Raw genomic sequence first — 20,958 nt, 5'->3', positions numbered from 1 at the left:
TATGCTAAAAAGCCCTTACTTTGAACAAAATAACGGCTGTCCAGATATAAGAACAGAATGTCTGTAATTAGAACAAGAAGAATGTCTGTTAGAAAAAGAAAAAAAATAGTTACCCCATGTTAAAAACAAAATGGTCTCATGTTAAGAAATAGAATGCACTTAGTTAACAACACCGCATGTCAAAAAACAGAAATATTGAGAAATAAAATCAAAATAATAGATTTAGAATAAAGAATAGACATTGAATGAAAGATAGAGAATAGGCATACGTAAAAAATAGAAAGGATAATGTTAAAAAATAGAATGGCTTTGTGCAAAAGTAATGAATGGTTCCATGTTGAAAAGAATACCTACCCTGTTAAACAATATGCTTCCTTTTAAAAGAAAACTAGAAACGCCTTATGCTAAAAATACAATATCGACTACATATAACATATAGGATTTACATACGCATGTTATAATTAGAATGTCTGTATTCATGGGCATTCTATTCTTAACGTACGTTAAGAATAGAATACCCATGTTCACAATACACTGCCCCCATGCCTCTGTTTCCACCGAAGAATGAACTTAAGTTTTATATGAAAAAGGACAATAATAAGATCTTGCTAGTTTTTCATTATCAGTGACTTTGGAATGCCATGGAAAGATTAAAAAAGAAAGAAAGAAAGAAAACAATCACGGCACAAAGCTATCCCTCGTCCACCAGATAAAATACCTTTGATGTTGAAAATGGTCAAAGTTGAGGTTTGTGCGTACTCCAAGTGGCTGGGATTTACCAACTACTATAATAGATTCACATCAACCGTGCATTTGTTGTCTCGGCCCGTCCCTTACGACGCTCCTGATTGGCTGTTGATAAGCCAGTCTCGAGAGAGACTGAGAGTTTCCAGCCCTGTGACTGACTATCAACAGCCAATCAGGAGCGTCGTAAGGGACGGGCCTAGACGTCAAATGCACGGTTGATGTGAATCTACTATACCAGTACCGTGATGGACGACGACGACACCAGGGAAGAAACGTGCAGGCGCTCCAGAGTGCCTCCACGAAACAAGGCCTCGCCCGAAGCCCCCGGCATGCCCAAACACGGTCGTGGACGCCCGCGGACGGCAGTCAAATCCCCCCGCCCCCTCAGGCGCCACGCTAGGGGGGGCATCCTGTAAGCCAAAACGCCGGATGACTCAGCAGTCGATACCACCCCACAACAACTGATCTCAAGGACACGGTGTCAGTTCCCGCCTCCGCGAAGATACCGTGACTAGAAGAGTTCCTCATTTATCCTAATTTTCCCATCATTATTTCATAATCGTTTTCTGGGGGTGGGGAGTCTTCGTAAAGACAACGCCATTCCGCAATTTTTCCATTGTCATTCAACGCGTCTATTAATATACTAAGATCTCAATGTATATCAGTCGACGTAGAATTCTCTGTCCTTTCCGCCTATCTGATAACATGTGTATATGCAGACTACATATGTTCGTATTGTTATTTATATGTCTGTAAACAAACACAAATTATCAGCCACGATCCGGCACAGCGTTCGGACCTCTGTCGACCTGATCCCAAATGCTACGTTTCCGTCCGCACAAGCCATCGTATACCCTGCGCTCAGGCAATAAAGTAGTTTGGGTACCTCGTAGCGTAGGGGTTAATGAACTCGGTTCACAGCCAGGAGAACTGGGGTTCGATTCCTTGGTGGGAAGAAATGGATAGGCTCGTAACTTCACACCCAAAGCCTCTGTCCACCTACCAGTAGAATTAGGGACCCAGTGTTCTACAGGCTGCTCTAGGAGCAAGAGCCCATGCTGGCATAAGGCCAGCTTAATCTCAAACAACAAGAGCAATGAGGTAGCTAGCTACCTGTGCCTACAACTCAGGCCTTTCATTCTTCCAGTCTGTTGGCCTTTCCTACTTGCCAACACTCACTACTATCGAGCTTTCCCTACAACTGGAGGGTAACTTAGGGTTGAAAGGTTCCAACCTTGCCCACCAAATCTTTCATTCAAATCAATATCACCTTCACCACGTCATATTCATGTATCACTCATGAAGTTTCATATCCTAAACATCTCACACTCTCATCATTCAATGTGACCTACAGGCTAGCTGCTATGAGCAAGAGCCCGCGCTGGCATAAGGCCATGGGCGCCCGCAGCATAATTTCCAAGACGGGGCAAATCACATATATACATACACACACACACACACACATATACGAGGGGGGACCCAAAAGTAACCGGAATTGTGTCATAGAATTTTATTCAGTTATTGTTGCATGTTTACAGTCTTATCACCTTCAAAGTATTCTCCATTTGAAGCAATGCACTTATCCAGACGTGTTTTCCACTGTTGAAAGCAATTCTGGAACTCTTGTGAAGTTATGGCTTTTAATGACTCCGTCGTTTTCTTCTGAACCTCTTCAACGTCTGCAAACGTTTTCCTTTGAGGGCTTTCTTCATTCGGGGAACAAAAAAAAAGTCACAGGGAGCAAGATCGGGTGAATAGGGAGGGTGGGTAAGTGGGGTCATGCCATTCTTGGTCAGAAACTGTCTCACACTCAAGGCGGTGTGCGCTGGTGCATTGTCGTGATGAAGTCACCACCCTCCACTTTGCCACAGGTCGGGGCGTTTCCGTCTCACGACAATGCACCAGCGCACACCGCCTTGAGTGTGAGACAGTTTCTGACCAAGAATGGCATGACCCCACTTACCCACCCTCCCTATTCACCCGATCTTGCTCCCTGTGACTTGTTTTTGTTCCCCCGAATGAAGAAAGCCCTCAAAGGAAAACGTTTTGCAGACGCTGAAGAGGTTCAGAAGAAAACGACGGAGTCATTAAAAGCCATAACTTCACAAGAGTTCCAGAATTGCTTTCAACAGTGGAAAAACACGTCTGGATAAGTGCATTGCTTCAAATGGAGAATACTTTGAAGGTGATAAGCCTGTAAACATGTAACAATAAACTGAATAAAAATTCTATGACACAATTCCGGTTACTTTTGGGTCCCCCCTCGTATATATATATATATATATATATATATATATATATATATATATATATATATATATACATACATACATACATATATATATATATATATATATATATATATATATATATATATATATATATATATTTATATAATATTCAGTGGAACTGCAATGCCAATAACTTAAGTGAAGCAAGACGAGACAAAGAAAAAATACAGAAAGTTACATTGACCTTTCTTTTTCAATAGATCCATATACTGTTCAGCTGAATTCAAATATTTCTGGAAAGAACAACGTTGTTCTATACTGTACACGAATCTTATACAATATATGACGCTGTTAGGAAACAACAAGAGTCTGTCTAGAAATAGCTAGGGAAAACTTAGTTAGGAAAACCACTGGTAGAATATATATAGTGAAAGTAGAGTGATGAAGGATCTACCAGAAGTTAAGGTAGAAAAGGGAGTAGATGTGTACAGCATAAGTCTGCACGAATAGCAGTTTCGTAAACCAGACCAAAACAATTGGCACTTGTTTTGGAAAACAGTAAGGTGCTAACCTCACCAGAAAAGTTGAACTTTGACTCCTTCAGTGGGTGGTTACCGTCGAGGGACGAAACCAATCAGACGAATCTAGAGGTGGCACCGGAAGTAATGAAAGCCATTCATGAAGAAGTAGGAGGTGTCCTAAAGGACATTTGAGGAGGAGCTAATTGAAGTAGTTAGGTCGAAACTTCATTTGAAGTGCCAGAGAAAACCAGTCAAGAACCAGACCTTATACGGGAAGGCTGTGTTCCTTCTCACTCTGTTCCAGTGAAGTGTAGTAGTGTGTAAACTGTGTTTATTCCAATTATAAGTAATTTTTATGAAGAGGTGTTTAACTTGCCCAGTTTCCCAAAAATATCCAACCCCTGTTTTTAACATATAAATTACCTCCTGAGAGACTTAGTGAAGAATAAATAAACTAAATGTTCCTACGAGAGAAGAAACTCAACTGTAACTAGTGATAGATGGTTAGCCCATATGACAAATAACCTTTCAAACATTACCCGTAACAACGAAAAGAACTCGTAAGTACGCCACGCAACATAACGAAGGGAATTAAAATTAAAAACAAGCACAACAACGCTACCTTTAATTTACTTAAACTGAAAGAATAAATGGTAAAATCGAAGGAAAACAAAGTGATGTAGTTAAATGTAATAAAGAAATCGTAATATATTATATATAATATATATAAATAAAAGTATATATTATATATATATATATATATATATATATATATATATATATATTTCAGGATTTCAGCAGGGGCAAGTACCCCCTCTTGCCCCTATGTGCGGGCGCATATGCATAAGACCAACTTAATCTCAAACAATAACAATAAAGCAGTGCTGCGGGCTGCTCTATGAGCAAGAGCCCGTGCTGACATAAGGCCAGCTTCATCTCCAACAACACGACAACAGCAATAAAGCATTTTTTCTACTACGAAACAGCCTTCCTTTCCACTTCTTTTTTTCGGCAGCCTCGCGTCTAACGACCGAATTCTTCAACTGTCACTCAAATTACCGCTTAAGCTGTTGCTATCTTCTGTTTTGCTGTTCCTAAAACTGATCATTTTTCGTTTTCCTTCATCGTTCTTAGACTACTACTAACCAGGATTAATAGAGTACAGGGTTAGACCGCTTCTGACCAAAATAGGACAATCTCGCGCATGACGTCACGTGGCTGATCTGACTGAGGTTCAGGTAAAAAAAAAGTCATCAGTCAGTATTTGACCCCACCAGTGTGAAGAACATGGAAACTATCTTCCAGTACCTTGAGATTAACGGGGACCTCTCTCACTCAATGTCGTGAAAGAGATAGGTAATGGTTGTGGGTAAACAATTCCCACAGTGCCCCTTAATTTACTTGTTTTCTTGGTTATCTTTTATGGCTATAGCTACCAGTGACGTCACAAATATGCGCAGTAATGACGGGACGGTCTATAACCCTGTACTCTATTAATCCTGCTACTAACGATCGGTGCTTTTTTTTCTATCTTCGAGTAATGAAATATGGCACTCTAATTCCGTAGACTTTTGTCTTTTTCAATTTCCTTACTAGCTATCTCTGACTCGCCAGTACTCGCTACTATCACTCTTTTTCTCCTTCTGATGGGTACCTTAGAGGTTAAAGGAGTTTGTAACCTTGCCTGTTCACCTTTCATTTCATTTTGCAACCATGATATATCATTTAATGATGCATATCCATTATGATCATAATAAAGGCTCACCTCATATCCTTAAATCTCTCCTTCCCACCTTCAAAATATTCATACGACCTACAGGCTGCTCTATGAATAAGAGCCCGTGATGGCATAAGGCCAGCGTAATCTTAACCAACCACCAAGCAGCAATAAAGCTTCACTAGTACCCAAATACCTGTCAATCTATGTCTTCACAGTATATATATATATATATATATAGATATATATATATATATATATATATATATATAATATATATACATATATGTGTGTGTGTGTATGCGTGTGTGTGTGTGTGTGTATGTGTATGTATGTATGTATGTATGTATGTATGTATGTATGTATGTATAACTGAATCACGAAAGTTTGGAACGTGATAAATGCATAAATAAAGGTATAAGTCACGAAGGAAAGTGAAACACTGGAGTTGCTGCAAAATCTTTCGACTCAACGTCCTTCACTTAGCAGACTGACTGACATACATGAGAAACTGAGAGGACAAGGAAGGGTCGCATAAGTGACAGATAGGGGTAATAAGGAGATAAGTACCTAGAATCCAACACAACTGGAGAATTATTAACCTTCCCAAACGTACATAAACATGGGTACAATTTAAGAGGTTTACAAAAAGATTATGTCCAACTGCTCAGACACAGAAACAAGACAATTAAAGGATTATACAGGGCGGCAACTGACCCCATTTAAAAACCTTTGGCAAACAAAAACTTATTCACAAAACATATTAAACATACATATACAAAGAAACTATCTATAAGGCAACTAATTTGTATTTAAGTCTGTGATTGTATCTTTAAGGTAATTCTTATACATGTTACAAATACAAGGATCTAAATGAAACTGGCCATGACCAATATTAAAATTACAATGGGAAGTAAGTTGTATAATGGCAGATTCTAAAAGATTTCGTGTTAAGACATCTTTTGATTGTATTTGTAACATGTTTAAGAATGACCTCAAAGATACAATCACAGACTTAAATGCAAATTAGTTGCCTTATGAATATTTCCTTTGTATATGTATGTTTAATACGTTTTATAAATAAGTTTTTGCTTACCAAAGGTTTTTAAATGGGATCAGTTGCCGCCCTGTATAATCCTTAAATTGTCTTGTACCTGTGTCTGAGCTGTTGGACTTCATCGTTTTGTAAACCTCTTAATTGTACCCATGTTTATGTTTGGTTGGGAAGGTTACTAATTCTCCAAATATGTTGGATTCTAGGTACTTATCTCCTTATAATCCCTATCTGTCACTTATACGACCATTCCTTGTCCTCTCATTTATGTCAGTCAGTCTGCTAAGTAAAGGTAAAGGACATTGAGTCGAAAGATTTTGCAGCTATTCCAGTGTTTCACTTTCCTTCGCTACTTTGACCTATATATATATATATATATACGTATATATATATATATATATATATAGATATATATATATATATATATATATATATATGTGTGTGTGTGTGTGTGTGTGTGTGTGTGTGTGCGTGTGTGTGTGGCACAAATCCTACTCAATCTCGGGAGCACCAACATCACTTTCAAGATGGAAGGAGTGCTTCCCGAAATCTAACGAATTTGATAAAAAAAAAATTTCTATATACCTACATCTAGAATATGTAAATGATCAAAAATATAAAAAAGAAGAAATATAAAAGAATCATTTTTATTTTACTACAAAAAATAAGTGGGCGCTGTACTACTTATTAACAACCCATTAAAATCACACACATAAAAATAAATACTAAATGAAATTAATGTCACGATCAAATAAAACAAGAATGTACTGTCGGCCAAAAAACTGGTAGCAGAGTTTCATAATTTTTCGTTCACATGCCTGACGCACGACTCATGCCTTATTTATCTATTTTTCTTTTCAAAGGTGGAAGAAATCATATGTAATGACGTTAAAAACAGTCACTTATATCTTTAGAACATTTTGTTATGTTATTGTGCTAAACTATTTTCCATATAGTAAAATTGACGTGAACGAAACGAAGTGATAAAAAACGTCATATCACAACCACTGATATACATTACCAAATAGATAGGAGAACCTATCACCATAGTAGCATCGCATAAACATAGTCCTTACATTATCATTTTAATATTAAGTTGAAGGTTGTTGAACCATTCCATTTGTTAAATTTTACAGAAAACATTGGAATCTCACAAAATGCTATCAAATTTAAAAACAAAAAGAAAAAAAACGATAACCTAACAGTGTGAACCATGCGACCTCACTCTATTGCTTTTGATGTTGTTATGTGCACGGTAATCTAATGTCAATGTGTCATTTATTGGTTTAAGAAACATCCCTCGATGAGCGAGAGACAATTATTGCACTGCATTCGGTGCAAGTTCCTGTTGGAGAGATATCAAGAAAGCTTAATAAACCAGAGAAAATCATACATAGATGAATCAAATTGTTTAAAGAACGGCAAAGTTTAGAACATGGGCCTAGAGGGGGAACACCTCGAAGCACCACAAGAGAGCAAGATAATACAGTAGTGTAAATGTTGCTGAGCAACATGCATTTGTGAATTTTGAATTCTAGTGCCTCGTCACGACATTGCTGAACCAGGAATCATGACTAGCTCTACGTTTATGACTAATGTCTGATGAATACTTTAGATGGAGAGGAAGAGATTTTTAAATCTACACTTGAAATCTTTGATAGGTGTCTAATGAATAAGTCTAATGAATCATCAAACTTATCTTTGATAGATGAGAGATTCAGTTAGGCTTACTCTTTTTGTTTTGTTTTTTTATCGGTGGCCAGTGAATACCACGGATAGGGAGGGAAACAGTTTCAATGATGCATGTATTTTTTCTTCTTCAAAACCTAAAGAATACATTTTATTGGGAGATACTTTATTAATTGTTGGAATTAACTTTGTGAAAGGTTTTACTTGTTTATTTAGTTGAGTATGCCATTTAATTTGCTGTTTCAACGTTTTCTTTATTGTCATTTGAATTATGAGTTTTATTAAATAATCTAAGTTTATTGAAACTCTGCATTATTATTAATTGCATTGTATTGCTTTAATTTGAGTGATTAGCCTTTGTAATTGTTGAGTAAGAAATTTGAGGATAAGTGATTGTTACTGTTTTGTGATCCTGTAAGATTTTCCGATGACTTCTTGTCATCGTTTGTTGTAAGAATTTAAACAGAATACAGTTAGAAACAGCGGCGTCACCACCCGGCTTTCCTTTCTCAACCCTTCTTGGAAGTTGTTAGTCATATATTAAGAACATTAACATCGGCCTAATCCCTCCATCACTCCTATACGCCACCTCTTCTACATCGCAGGCAACTCGATCCGACTTCTCGCTACTCTCCATCGCGTGAGAGCATCGCTAATGATAACAGTTTTTTAAAAATTCCCCGCACCGACAACGGACTCCTTAAAATGCATGTTTATAAAGTATTTTATGTTCAAAGAAACTTTATCTTTCATTCCCCAAAATATGTGCATGATTGTCGTAGCCGTCAAAGAGCAACTCTTGATTGAAGTAGTAGGTTTTTCTTGGAAAAAAAAAAAAAAAAAACGAATAGACTTAAACGAGAACGCCACCTTTCATATTTCTTATCCTTTCAGCTACTTATAATATGCTTATGGTAGTAGGTCTAGATATACATGTGAACTAATTTTAATTAATTTCTATTTAGAAGAAAAAAAAATAGCTACAGAAAGATCAACATAAGAAAGTTTTAATGAAAGTAAGCCTTTCTTAATGTATTCGTCAGTCTTGACTCCCACAGCTTTCCAAGGTGTCCAAATGAAACAGGATGATATGCAAAGAATTCGATAAAAAATAAAAGACTGAATTATATTCGTTTGATTTTTTATGATTGCTTTTTGACTTTGAATAGCTAGGTCTGAGTAAATTGTGTTAAGCAATTATGAAAAAGATAAAAAGAAAGGCGAACATGGCTAATAACACAAGAATAACGGGAATAATAAAGTAAAGAAGATTAATATACGTATATATTGTCGATTTAAATATTTATTCATATTATGTATCCGAGAGAGTATACTGCTGAAATAGACCTTGGTTAATCATGTGTGAAAATCAGAAGTCCAATTTAGGCGCCCACTAAATGTGTCATGCAAATGATTTTATTGATCAAAGAACAAAATTAGTTTAATCAAACATCGTTTTCAAATAATGTTAACGCCTTGATGTATTATTTACCGGCTGTAGGAGACGAAATGACAATACATCAGTGCAGTACGATACGTTGAGTCAAGACTCGAGCGGCAGCAAGGCCAACTTCAAAATGCTTAGGTGTGCTGTCACGAAGCTAGAGTTGAGAATAAAATTAGAAATCGTGAACCCATCGGCATATATTTTCCTTACTTTGCAAAGTAACTATCTTTAATATGTTGAATAAGTCTACTCGGTTCTAATGTAATTTATTTCAAGTATAGCACCTTTGAAAGGAAATGTTATTTATTGTTCAGTAAATAATCTAGCATCTGCATATGGCAATATTTCCATAACGAACAATGAATTAAGAAACTACGCCAATTCTTCGTTGGCCGACAGTACTATTGGTAATTACTCTGTTTCGCCCAATAATCTTGGGCACAGTAAGAGAGAGAGAGATAGTTGCAAGTTAAAATCTATTCTTCATTAGTCTGCGATATAAATTTGAATATATATTTGCGAAAAAAGTGTCAGTAGACCCTTTCGTTTATTCTTTCATCCCTTCTTTACTCATTTCAAGGCATATAAAATTGCCCGTTATGATTTCTTTTAGCTAATCATGAGTCCAACACTATTCTAATGTGAAAATGATTCTACTATAATGAGTGTACCAAGAGAATTTCAGAACAGTGTTGCCAAACCAGCGTGAACTGCACTAGTTCTAGCGCATTGACATCACAAACAGAGCGTAGATACTGTTTGTTTTGTTTTTTTGTTTGCATGGTGCTTTTACGTTGCATGGAAACAGTGGTTATTCAGCAACGGGACCAACGGCTGTACGTGACTTCCGAACCACGTCGAGAGTGAAATTCTATCACCAGAAATACACATCTCTCACTCCTTAATGGAATGGCCGAGAATCGAACCAGCGACCACCGAGGTGGGACGCAAACACCATACCAACCACGCCACTGAGGCGTTGCTTCTAGGGCATTTTCTGGCGCAATTTTATTTAGTCTCTCTCTCTCTCTCCGAGATATTTTAAAACACCTGTTGTAACTCAGCACTTTTATATGATTATCGGGACTACTATACTCTGTTTTTTTCATCTGTCCATCCGCCTGTGGTGTTTCCTTATGGTAACACTGCGTCCAGGGCTTTAGATAGTTACATTCAGCTTCCATTCAACAATAATATTAATATCCTATTTCGAATATTAACGGTGTACTTCGCATATAGTAAATTATTAAAACACTTTTCAGTTGCAAATGTACACCCAGATATCCTTTTATTTACCTAAAACTTACACATACCGTAACTATTTAAAGCCCGGGACGCAGTGTTACCATACAAAAACACCACAGGCGGATGGACAGATGAAAAAAAAAGAGTACAGAATAAATCGCTGTTGTTTATTTTTCATTATAATTCTTATAAAATATCATAACCATATACAGTAGGGCAGTTTGACAAGAAATGGCTGAAAGAAAGAAAAGGAAAAGAGGCGCACAACTGTGATAAATTTCAGCATACAATCGTATCAATTCTTAGTCCTTAAATGCGCGCAAATGTAATACACCCCAGTAATCTGCCGTAGAGCAAATCACGTGTTCCTAGACAGAAATTTAAAAACAAGATAATATTCCGTGATTTTCATCGTCGTTAAACAGTTCATTTCAGTTGTAGTGACCATAGTGGCAGTACTAAGTGGTGGTTCTTCAGGTTTATCGTAACATCAAATTGCCATCATAATGGGACCAACATACACTCAACCCTGTACAAAAAAGAGCTGGGAATCATTTCCAGAATTAAAACCTTGGCTTAAAGCTTTAGAAAGAGATAAAACCAAGGCGTATTCTTCGTATTGTAAATGCGAGATCCCGGCAAAACTCAGTGATTTGAAAAGACACAACTTCCGTTAAACCTTTTTCTAGCTCAAGACAACCAAGATTACCAATCTCACAAATCAGTGACAGCCAACGCCGTTCAATTAGCCAAGCAGAAGGACGAATAGCAATGATAATAGCTGAACATACTTCTTTTCTAACTGTGGATCATGTGTCAGAAGTTTGCAAAATAACGTTTAGTGACAGCAGTGCAGTGAAAGATATGAAATTACACCGAACTACATGCAAAAATATAATTGTGATATTGGTGCTGAAAAATATAACCTTATAATAGACGAATCAACTGATATTTCTGTGATAAAGCTACTTGGTCAGTATTTCAGTAGAGAATTTAAGAAAATATTGTCAACCTTTCTTGGAATAGTGGAGTTAGATTGAACTGCGCAATGGATTGTAAATGGCATGAAGAAACTTTTGTTTGATGTACAGTTGAATCCCCAGAACTTACTAGGTATTGGAGTTGATAATGTAAGTGCCAACGTAGGTTTAAATAGTGGTGAATGTGAACTTTTAAAGAAGGATTTGGGGCTTCCAAACTTAATGATGGTACGTTGTGTATGCCACTCAATTCAATTGGCTTTATCTCATGCTGTGGCGGAAACACTACCTAGAAACAGATTTTTTAGTACGAGAAACTTACAGTTGGTTTAGTCATTTATCTAAAGGACAGCTAATCTATAAGACACTGTTTGAAGCTTTGAATGATGGGCGACAACCACTCCAGATACCTAGAGTATCTGACACTAGGTGGATATTACTCGTATACCTGCAGTGACCCGCATTTTGAGTCAGTGGGAAGAACTTAAAATGCACTTAAATATAGCAAGGTCACATGAAAATTAAGTGTTATACTGCAGAGATGTTGTACAATATGTACAATGACCCCATCAATAAACTTTATATGCTCTTTCTGCGACCAGTGCTGCAGGATGTTCAGATAATCGTGAAAGTATTTCAAGGTGAAAATGTAGACCCTACCAAACTTCTGTCCCGGCCTTTCTTATCTTATTACTGCGACAAGTAGGAAAGTTTTTATATCTACCTCAAGAATTAACCACTTAATCTCTAATATTGCCAGTTGTGTTGACCCCAGAGCACACTTGGGCTATGAATTTGAGAGGATGTGTTCAAGCTCAAATTTGACACCAGAAGCTCAACGACAACTTCGTGAATGTTGCATTTCATGTGTTAAGTTGTGTGATGAACTAAGAAACAGATTAACTGATAACTTTAGTGTTGGAAAAAATGTCTGATTTCAGTTGAAGAATATCTAAAAATGGTTAAACAGCCAGTAACAGAAATTGCCGAAGTTTTAGGGTATCTCCCTGAACAAATAGGCAAGATTGACAGTCAGTGGCGAAATTTGACAGTTGTTTACTGGCAAGGGACTACATTAACTGTAGAATTTTGGACTGAAGTGCCAATTACAAAGATGCAAAGGAGTAAACAGCTTCCAGGATATCTGCGAGTTGGCACTCGGCATACTTTCACTCCCTCACTCAAATGCACAGGTAGAGAGGCTCTTTAGTCAAATTAATATTGTTAAAAACAAGCTCAGAAACCAGCTACATGCAAAATCTGCTAGTGCTGTAATTGCAGTAAGAAGTGGACTCAGCAGAGTAGGTAAATGTTGTTATTCATATGAAATACCAGAAGTTGTAAAACAGATAGGAACAGTGACAGCATACAGTGATGCAAGAACATCAGCAGCTGCTACAACTTCTGCAAGTTCCTCAGTCTCATGTCAATTATTAATTAAAGAAGTTGACAAGGATGTAGATGAAGTTATCTTTTCCCTCAACTAAGAGTAAGTTATTTCAGGAAATATACTTCTATCAAATATAGTTGTCTCATCAGCAATTTATTTATTTGCGTATTTTTTGTAGAATCTGAAGGAACAACAATATATTTAAGTATAATTGTTATATTATACAATGTAAATGATGATAACACATTTGGTAACACTGTTTCAGAAAGAAGTGCGCACTCTAGCTATTAAAACCTGTTTTCCACGTCTGTTGTTGTCAGGTAACAACAAACTAACAAAGTCCTGACGTCAAGTAAGGGTCTTCGTTTAATATTGATGGTGAGTTCGGCAACGTTTAATTGAGTTAAACTGGTGCATAACGGGTTGGTAGGCATACAACAACTCACTGTAATACTATGATAGCGTACTAGGTAATTCCTTGTAAAATAACTTGAGTGAACTGTATTGTACTCGTAGTAGGGCTAGCCTACCTACCTAGGGTATAAGCAAGGGTAAAAAACCGTAGGGTCCAGAGTGGACCATGTTCGATCAGCTTGGACAATCCCAAAAAAAGTACATTATAATGCGTCCTGACATCGTAGATGGGCATCAGTCGCGACTTGTTGTTGGTGAGAAACGGAGCTAAAGACTTCTACTCTCCTTTCGAAGTAGCCTTAAGTATTTTCTCCAAAGTTAGAAATTAAGGCCAAATTTTAAGATTTAAACAGAGGGTACTGAAAACGGTCTCAAACGTAGTGCAAATCTCACCAAAACGCGTTCAACATTTTTACTTACAACTCGAGGTATTTAGAAGATTGACGCCATCTTGATGTTTACGGAGTCGCTTGTGTCAATAAACTAACCATTTCCTGTGATAAATCCACACACCACTTGTGCCCACAGACGCTGGGGCACTTTTATCACAACAAACGAGGAAAAACTTTCCTTCCTACCGAGTAAACAAAACTGTTTTGTAAGAAGACGAGTCGCAGACGACGACGAAGAGTGCACTTCGATAATTTTTTAAATAAATAGTAAAACATCAATATTTTACATATTTAGGGTAAAACATCACAGCAGGCCAAACAGGCCACCTAAAATCAACGCTTGCCACCCTCCGAAAAAGTACATTATAGGGTAGAATATCACGACAGGCCAACCCTCATCACGGTGGACGGGTCTTATTCACTCGATATTTAATTGGTGAAACATGAATACAATTGCAACTCTAAGCATACCATTTAAAAGACTGAAGTTTCGTCAACATATTGTGATATATGAAAGCCCCATACGAATTAAAATAAGCATGTGAGCTCTTCGTAAAATATGTTTTCAAGGCAGTTTTGAAATCCAATATGGCGGCTACGTTTTGCATGGACGGTTCTCATCAGTGATGGCCACCATCTTTCCCCAGCCTTCCCAGCACTCATTTGAACAATGTTAGCGTATGTATGTAACGTTTATTGATCTTACTCAAGATTGCAGTTGTAATCAGCACAATAAAACAACATTTTGTTGCCTATATTAGTGAAAGTATGAAACTTGTAATTCCCGGGGTTATGGTTGGAACTGAATTCATTCTTACCTTGTAATCAGTGGTTTTATCCTTACTGCCATCACAACTGAAACTCCACAGTGCTTATTTGATTGTAATTATACACATTTTGGTCTTAATTCACTCCACAGTGCACTCGAACCACATTGCTGTTCGTGTTTCCTAAGCACTCACTCCGTAAACAAAGTTATGAGCAGCAGACGACAACATGATTATGAGATGCAAAGCTTTATTCCCTAATTGTTTACTTTACTCAATATTTAGTTTAACTCTACTTCAAAATGTTTATTTAATTCATGTCCATTATCCCTTTTTTGCAACCAAATTAACCCCCAAAAATTACAAATGTTTCGGAGTATACTTACGAGCAGACGACGTGAGGAAAAATGGCTCATCGTTGCCAATCTAGTGGAGCGTCACACATACGCCGATGCATTTACAAACTGTTTCGATGAATTCTAGTTGTCATAGTAATGCAGTAATGATAAAATTGCTCTAATACTATGTATATATACTACAAATAGATACGCTAATTTCACTTATTTCCCCAGTTTTGTGTAAGTCTTATACCTAGTTTGGAGGGTAAACACATACCAATTGACAACACTGATAAACAATTGAAGAGCGCAAAACGCCGCAAAGAATGCCGTAGTCCCCTTGAATAAGTACGAATAAGTGCTGGTAAGAGGTGGGTTTACGATTGTTGTGATGAAAGTGCCCCTGCGTCTACGGGTACAAGTGGTGTGCAGATTTAGCACATGAAATGGGAAGTTTGTTGACACAAGCGACTCTGTAAACATCAAGATAGCGTCAATCTTCGAAACATTTTTAGTTGTAAGTAAAAATTTCTAAAGCGTTTTGGTGAGATTTCCACTGCCGTAGCCACCCTTTTCAACTACCCTCTGTTTAAATCTTAAATTGTTCCGATACGTAATACAAACCATCGGTCCTTTAACAATAGGAAGTAGCTAGCGGCAGCTGGAACGGTCGTAAGCTTCGAACAAGGGGAGAACGGTAGTTAACTGCTTGTCCGACAGTCGCGCGCCGCGCGACTGGGAGGTAAACAAATCACTTTTGCTTTCGGCCGCGGGTGTGAAGGACGTGTTCGTCATCGCTCTCTGCCCGCTTCATCGTCGTATGCTTTGTTTATATTGTGTTTTCTACTAATGGTTTGTTTGACTTGAAAATGAAACTGTAAGTACACTGTTTTCATTTTCATTACTTTCTTATGAACCAACATGGAGCTATCGCCGTAGATGCGGCGATTTCCTCTCTTTTCATTATGAATTGAACCCTTGAATTTAATTTGTCTCGGTGCCGAGGGCGGCGCGCTCGCGCCGAGTCATGTATTTTGGGCGAAAGTGTGTAATTGAAAAATGTAAGTACTTTTCATTATATTTTTGCCCTGTGCGTTCGTTACCGAGAGTGTGATTGCGCTCGGCACGAGCCTTTTATTTTGTATAATAGAATGCAATGAAAGTGGATTCGCAATTGCAATATTCTTTTCATTTTCATTTATTTATTTGCATGAAATTTAATTTGGATCAATTTTCGTTCTTACCCGGGAATTGATCCTTACGATTATTTTATGTGAAAGTGAAATCGCAAGTGCAGTATTCTGTTTCATTTTCATATATATTTATGATAGCATCATATTATTTGGATCAAGTTTCCGTTCTTACCCGGGAATTGATCTTTTCCCCTTTAAGTTCTATGAAGTGAATCGCAAGGGCAGTATTCTGTTTCATTTTCATATTACTTTTCACTGCTGTGCTGGGGTAGGGGAAGCGAAGGTCTGCCAGGAAGTCGTCGGAAAGCTCTCCCGCGACTCCCTTGGTATCCGATTCTTCATCTTCCTTCCTGCCCCCCGCTTCAGGTCTTCTTCGTTGTATTTTGTATTTGGGGTCTCCTTGCGTTCGGGGTGGGGCATGTCTTCCCCCGTGCGTGAGGGAACCCCTCTTACTAATCTATCTATGTTACCGCAGGTGCTACATCCGTGGGAGACGACCTTGGACAGGTATGGACCACCGCTGGCGGCAGGGCGTGCTAACATCCACGGGCTGCTGCAGCGTCTAGCGAGGTCTGGGGCGGTCTCCACTACTACCACGGCCGCTTATGCTGCTCCCCCCCCCTCCTGGTCTACACTCCCCATGCTGTGTCGGTGACGCCGTCTGCCGCTACTAGGGCCGCCGCCGTACCGAGGGGGAGTTGCCGCCGCCGCCTGTTTTCTTCGTGTTGCCTGCCCCAGACTTCCGCTGTTCCAGCAGCTCGCCCCTGGACCGGCCGCCAGTACCCAGGTTCCGCTGGCTGCCGATGATTCTACGAGGCGAATCGCTGGGCCTGCCGTACCTGCCGCTGATGTGATTCCCGCTGTTGGCTTGGCTGTCCCTTCTGGGTCTACCGCTGCCGCTGTTCCTGCCGCTCCTGAGCTGGTTGCTGTTCCTGTCGCCCCTGGTTCCTGAGCCTGTCCATGCTGGTCCTGCCCACGGTGTGTCTTCCCCAGTCCCAGGTCCTTCCGGACAGGTGCAGTCGGGCCGTGTTGCTTCGGCAATAGCCCCGGCTCCAGCCTGGATGGAGGACCTGACGACTGTCCTGCGTGAGCTGACGAGGAAGAGGAGAAGAGGAAGCTGTCATCTTCGTCTTCATCGTCTGCTGCTGCCTCTTCCCCTTCGACTTCTAAAGCCCATAAGCCGAAGAAGAAGAAGGCTGCCTTCCCCCCTAAGAAGTCTCCTTCGGGAACTTCTAAGGGCCCGTCCACCCCGGTGGGACGGGGGGTCCTTCTGCTGGTCCTCCTGCTCCTTCGGGAGCGGGGCCCGTCTCCCCTTCCGTAAGGAAGAGATAGACGGGGACCAGAGGAGTATCGGTTAGCTCTGGTACTTCCTCGCCTGGTGCTAGCGGCGATGCCGCTACGCCAGGTTCCGGCTCGGTCTCTCGTTCGCGAGAGATCCCGAGTGTACGTTCTCCCTCGGGAGACTGTGCAGCCAAGTTTCGGCACCAGAGTTCGCTCGGCGCCAAGACGCGGCACGGAGCAGAAGGCTGGTGAGAGACGCTCAGGTGACTCTTGCCAGGCCAGCGGCCGCTCTTGCAGCGACCAGCTGGTAACCCGGGTTTTCCCCCCTAAGAAGGCTCCTTCGGGACCTTCTAAGGGCCCGTTCTCGCTCCGGCGATTCGGGGAGCTCTTCTGCTGGTCGTCTGCTCCCTCGGGAAACAGGGCCCGTCTTTTCTTCTACCAAGGAGAAGAAGACGGGGACCAGAGGAGTTACCAGCTTCGGCTGGCACTTCTCGCCTGGTTCTAGCGGTTCTGCCGCTAAACCAGGATCCGCCTCGGCTTCTCGTTAGCGAGAAGTACCGAGTGGACGGTCTCCCGCGGGAGACCGTCCAGCCAAAGTCTTGACACCCGAGCTCGCTCGCCGCCAAGACCGAAGCGCGGAGCAGAAGACTGGCGAGTGTCGTGCAGACGACTCTCGCCAGGCCAGTGGACGCTCTCGCAGCGACCAGCTGGCTGCTCGGGTTGGACGTGACGGTCGCTGACCAGCCACGGGTTGAGGCGAGGAAGGGGTCCCCGCGGCCGTCGGTACCAGCCACGGCTGGTACCAGCGGCTCGACGCGCGACCGAGAGGACGCTCGCCGGTCTCACCGCGACAGCAAGCCTAGCAGGTCACCTGACGCCGCTCCCATCGGGAGACCGGACGGAGACGGTAACCAGCAACAGCTCGCCTGACGCTAGAGATCAGCGTCGACGTTCTCAGCCGAGCCTCTCGCCCCAGGCGAGCGGCAAGGCTAGGCCTGCTGCTCGATCGCCACCGCGGTTTGACGATCAGCAGCAGCCCTCCAAGCACGCTGGTCCTGCCAGCGAGGCTAGGGGGAGCGTCAGGTCTGCCTCTCCTGTACCTTCAACCTCCTCGGGCTACACCGGAGGAGCGAGGTACCTATGAGTGATCGCGAGAGGTGCGCCGCTCGCGATCCCGCTATGACGCCGTATGGACCAGGCACGGTTCTAGGACCGACCAGGACATACGCGCAAGTAGCTGGAGGCGACCGTCAGGGGTCTGCCGCTGTTCCTCCTTCTGAAGGAGGAGTATCTCGGGATCTGTTCTTGTTGGAGGGACTGGACGGTCCTACTCCGCACGACGCGGTTACTCCCGAGATACAGAGGAATTTGCAGAAGTCATTAAGCTGATTCGTCAGCATAATGGACCTTGCGGAACGGCATTGCCGAATCCCACCAGCCAGAGGCCCACGTCTCTGCTCGAGTGGGGCTTTTGGGGCCCGAGAGGGAACCCAAACCGACGGTGGGTCTGCCGCGATCGGAGCTGCCGATTCTGTCTCGACAGAAGGCTCTCTCAGTTCTGGCCGGTCGATCAAGCTACTTCCACCTCCTCTACTGCGACAGCGGCGTTTTCTACGTGTCTTCGGACACCGTATTTAAATACTCCTTCGGTCCTCCTGAGAGGTTTCGACCTCGACGAGGACTGAAATGAGTCTGAGGACGGTATCGGCTCTCTCCTGTCAGGTGTCGATCAGCCCCACCCAGACGACGTTCACAGTGGCGGCAGACTTACCTACAGTGAGAGTTCGTAACCCTCCGCGGGAAAACGTTTCTCCTGACGATACGTTTTCCCAGACTCTGAGAGGCCATCGCCGCAAGGCGATGGCTGCTCCTACTCTTCTCCAACTGCTAGTTCCACTGGGAAGCCGAGCGAGTATCCAATTCCTCCCCCATTCCCTCTCTCCTTACGGCTACGAGGGAAAGGGGAGGGATCCTACAGAGATTTCTTTGTAGGATCCCAGCGTTCGGGACCTGCGCTACCGGGCGGGGGGACCTTCGGGTCCTACCTGACGTAAGCCCCGGTCGTTGGGAGGAATCCTGCCCCCATTCTGATTTCTACGGGAATCGAGAGGACCACCAGCCGATATCGTTTTGACGAATTTCGGTGGGGGTTTCGCAGACTGCTTAGAATTCTAAGGAATTTCTAGCGCATTCAGAGTGTTCGAGTTTTTTACGATCTCCAAACACTTATGCGAGACCACGGTCCAAAGTGAGCGAGACGAGAATCCCCGATATGTTACACGATAATCGGGAACCTCGCCTATGCTCGAATTCCTGGAATTTCTAGCATTGGGAAGAAGACTTGTTGCGGAAAGAAAACTATCTCACAGTAGGCGACCAACCTGGAATAGAGGAGATCGGACGGGAATATCCAGTTTGGCTTGAAACTATCGTCATAGTATTCTGTTCACCATTGAAGCTTTCCTTCGAGGAAGACTTCTCCTTCACTCTCTTTAATAGAGAACGAAGGTGGTCGATCTCAAATCCTTATTTTGTTTTCTTGAAGGAAAGAATTTAGGATGGAGATCGTTGTTCAGAATCCTACAAATATACTACGTATATTAACCTCGAGACATGATTCTACTAAGCAGTTGAATTGTCGAGGGGTAGGGGTAGGGGCATATCCTAGTTAATCTACGGATTGCGATTATAAGAGAAGTATTCTAATTGAACTGCAACTGGGGGTTGCCTGCAACCTCCAGGAGTTTTCAGTTTCAATTTATATAACTTATGGTTTTTGTCACGACAACACCATTTCAACTTTTATATTTACCGAAATTCGTTTCGCCTAAATATAATTGCTCGAGCATATCTTTTATGCTCGGTAGTTCTAGCCGAACGCATTCCTTCGTGGAATAACGGATTACCTTGGCAAACTCGGAGGTGACGAGTCAGCGGAAGAGCTCAGGCTCAACTACTGCGTATTGAACTGCCTGATAGCAGCTCAGTATCAGCTGGGCCTCTGAGATTCACGGTCATGTATGGTCTCTCTCTCCCTGGTTTGATTGACTACCGAACGTATCTCTGCCCAACAATCATGGACTTAGGTCTCTGATTAACGGGGATTCTCGCAAATAATGAAGGACATCTACTGCTGTGAAGCTAGATTCCATCGCCTTCGACATTGCGAGAATTTTCAACAGAGATATCTCTTGGACTCTTTCATCTTTCTGTTTACCGCACGGTAAACAGAAGTCTGTACAAGTCTCTCGCTGCATCGCACTGCGATAATGCGAATGATTTTGCAGACATCTGAGTTTGTCTTCAAAATATCTCTTATTCGTAGGTGTACAATTGTTCATTGTCAACCCGAATTACAAGATGTGTCAGAAGACCGCCTACGCCTCCTGACCTGACAGCTCTACTTCCAATGTTCAGCCCATGAGAAGCAGTTCTTCAGGCGGCCTTTTCCCCTGTTGTTTTCATTACTGAAGAACGCCCCGCTTTCATTGCAACTACGACTTCTCACCGGACAGCAATGAAATAGCGGTTAGCGTTTTCAGTCATTTGTAA

At 41.4% G+C, this 20,958-nt stretch overlaps 1 protein-coding gene across 1 annotated transcript in view; it reads left to right on the top strand.

The window, feature by feature from the left end:
• The first annotated feature begins 13,283 nt into the window (after positions 1–13,283).
• The window catches only part of LOC135200138 (histone H4 transcription factor-like), a 162,671-nt gene continuing 154,996 nt past the window's right edge, over positions 13,284–20,958 (top strand). The window contains exon 1 of the mRNA XM_064228473.1: positions 13,284–13,399. The gene's annotated coding sequence lies outside the window, so the exon portion shown is untranslated. The remainder of the gene's footprint in view (positions 13,400–20,958) is intronic.

The sequence above is a fragment of the Macrobrachium nipponense genome, chromosome 26, assembly GCF_015104395.2.
Source record: "Macrobrachium nipponense isolate FS-2020 chromosome 26, ASM1510439v2, whole genome shotgun sequence".
Classification (NCBI taxonomy): Eukaryota; Metazoa; Arthropoda; class Malacostraca; order Decapoda; family Palaemonidae; genus Macrobrachium; species Macrobrachium nipponense.
Note: the sequence above shows the minus strand (reverse complement) of the source record. Positions and strands in the feature narration are given on the sequence as shown.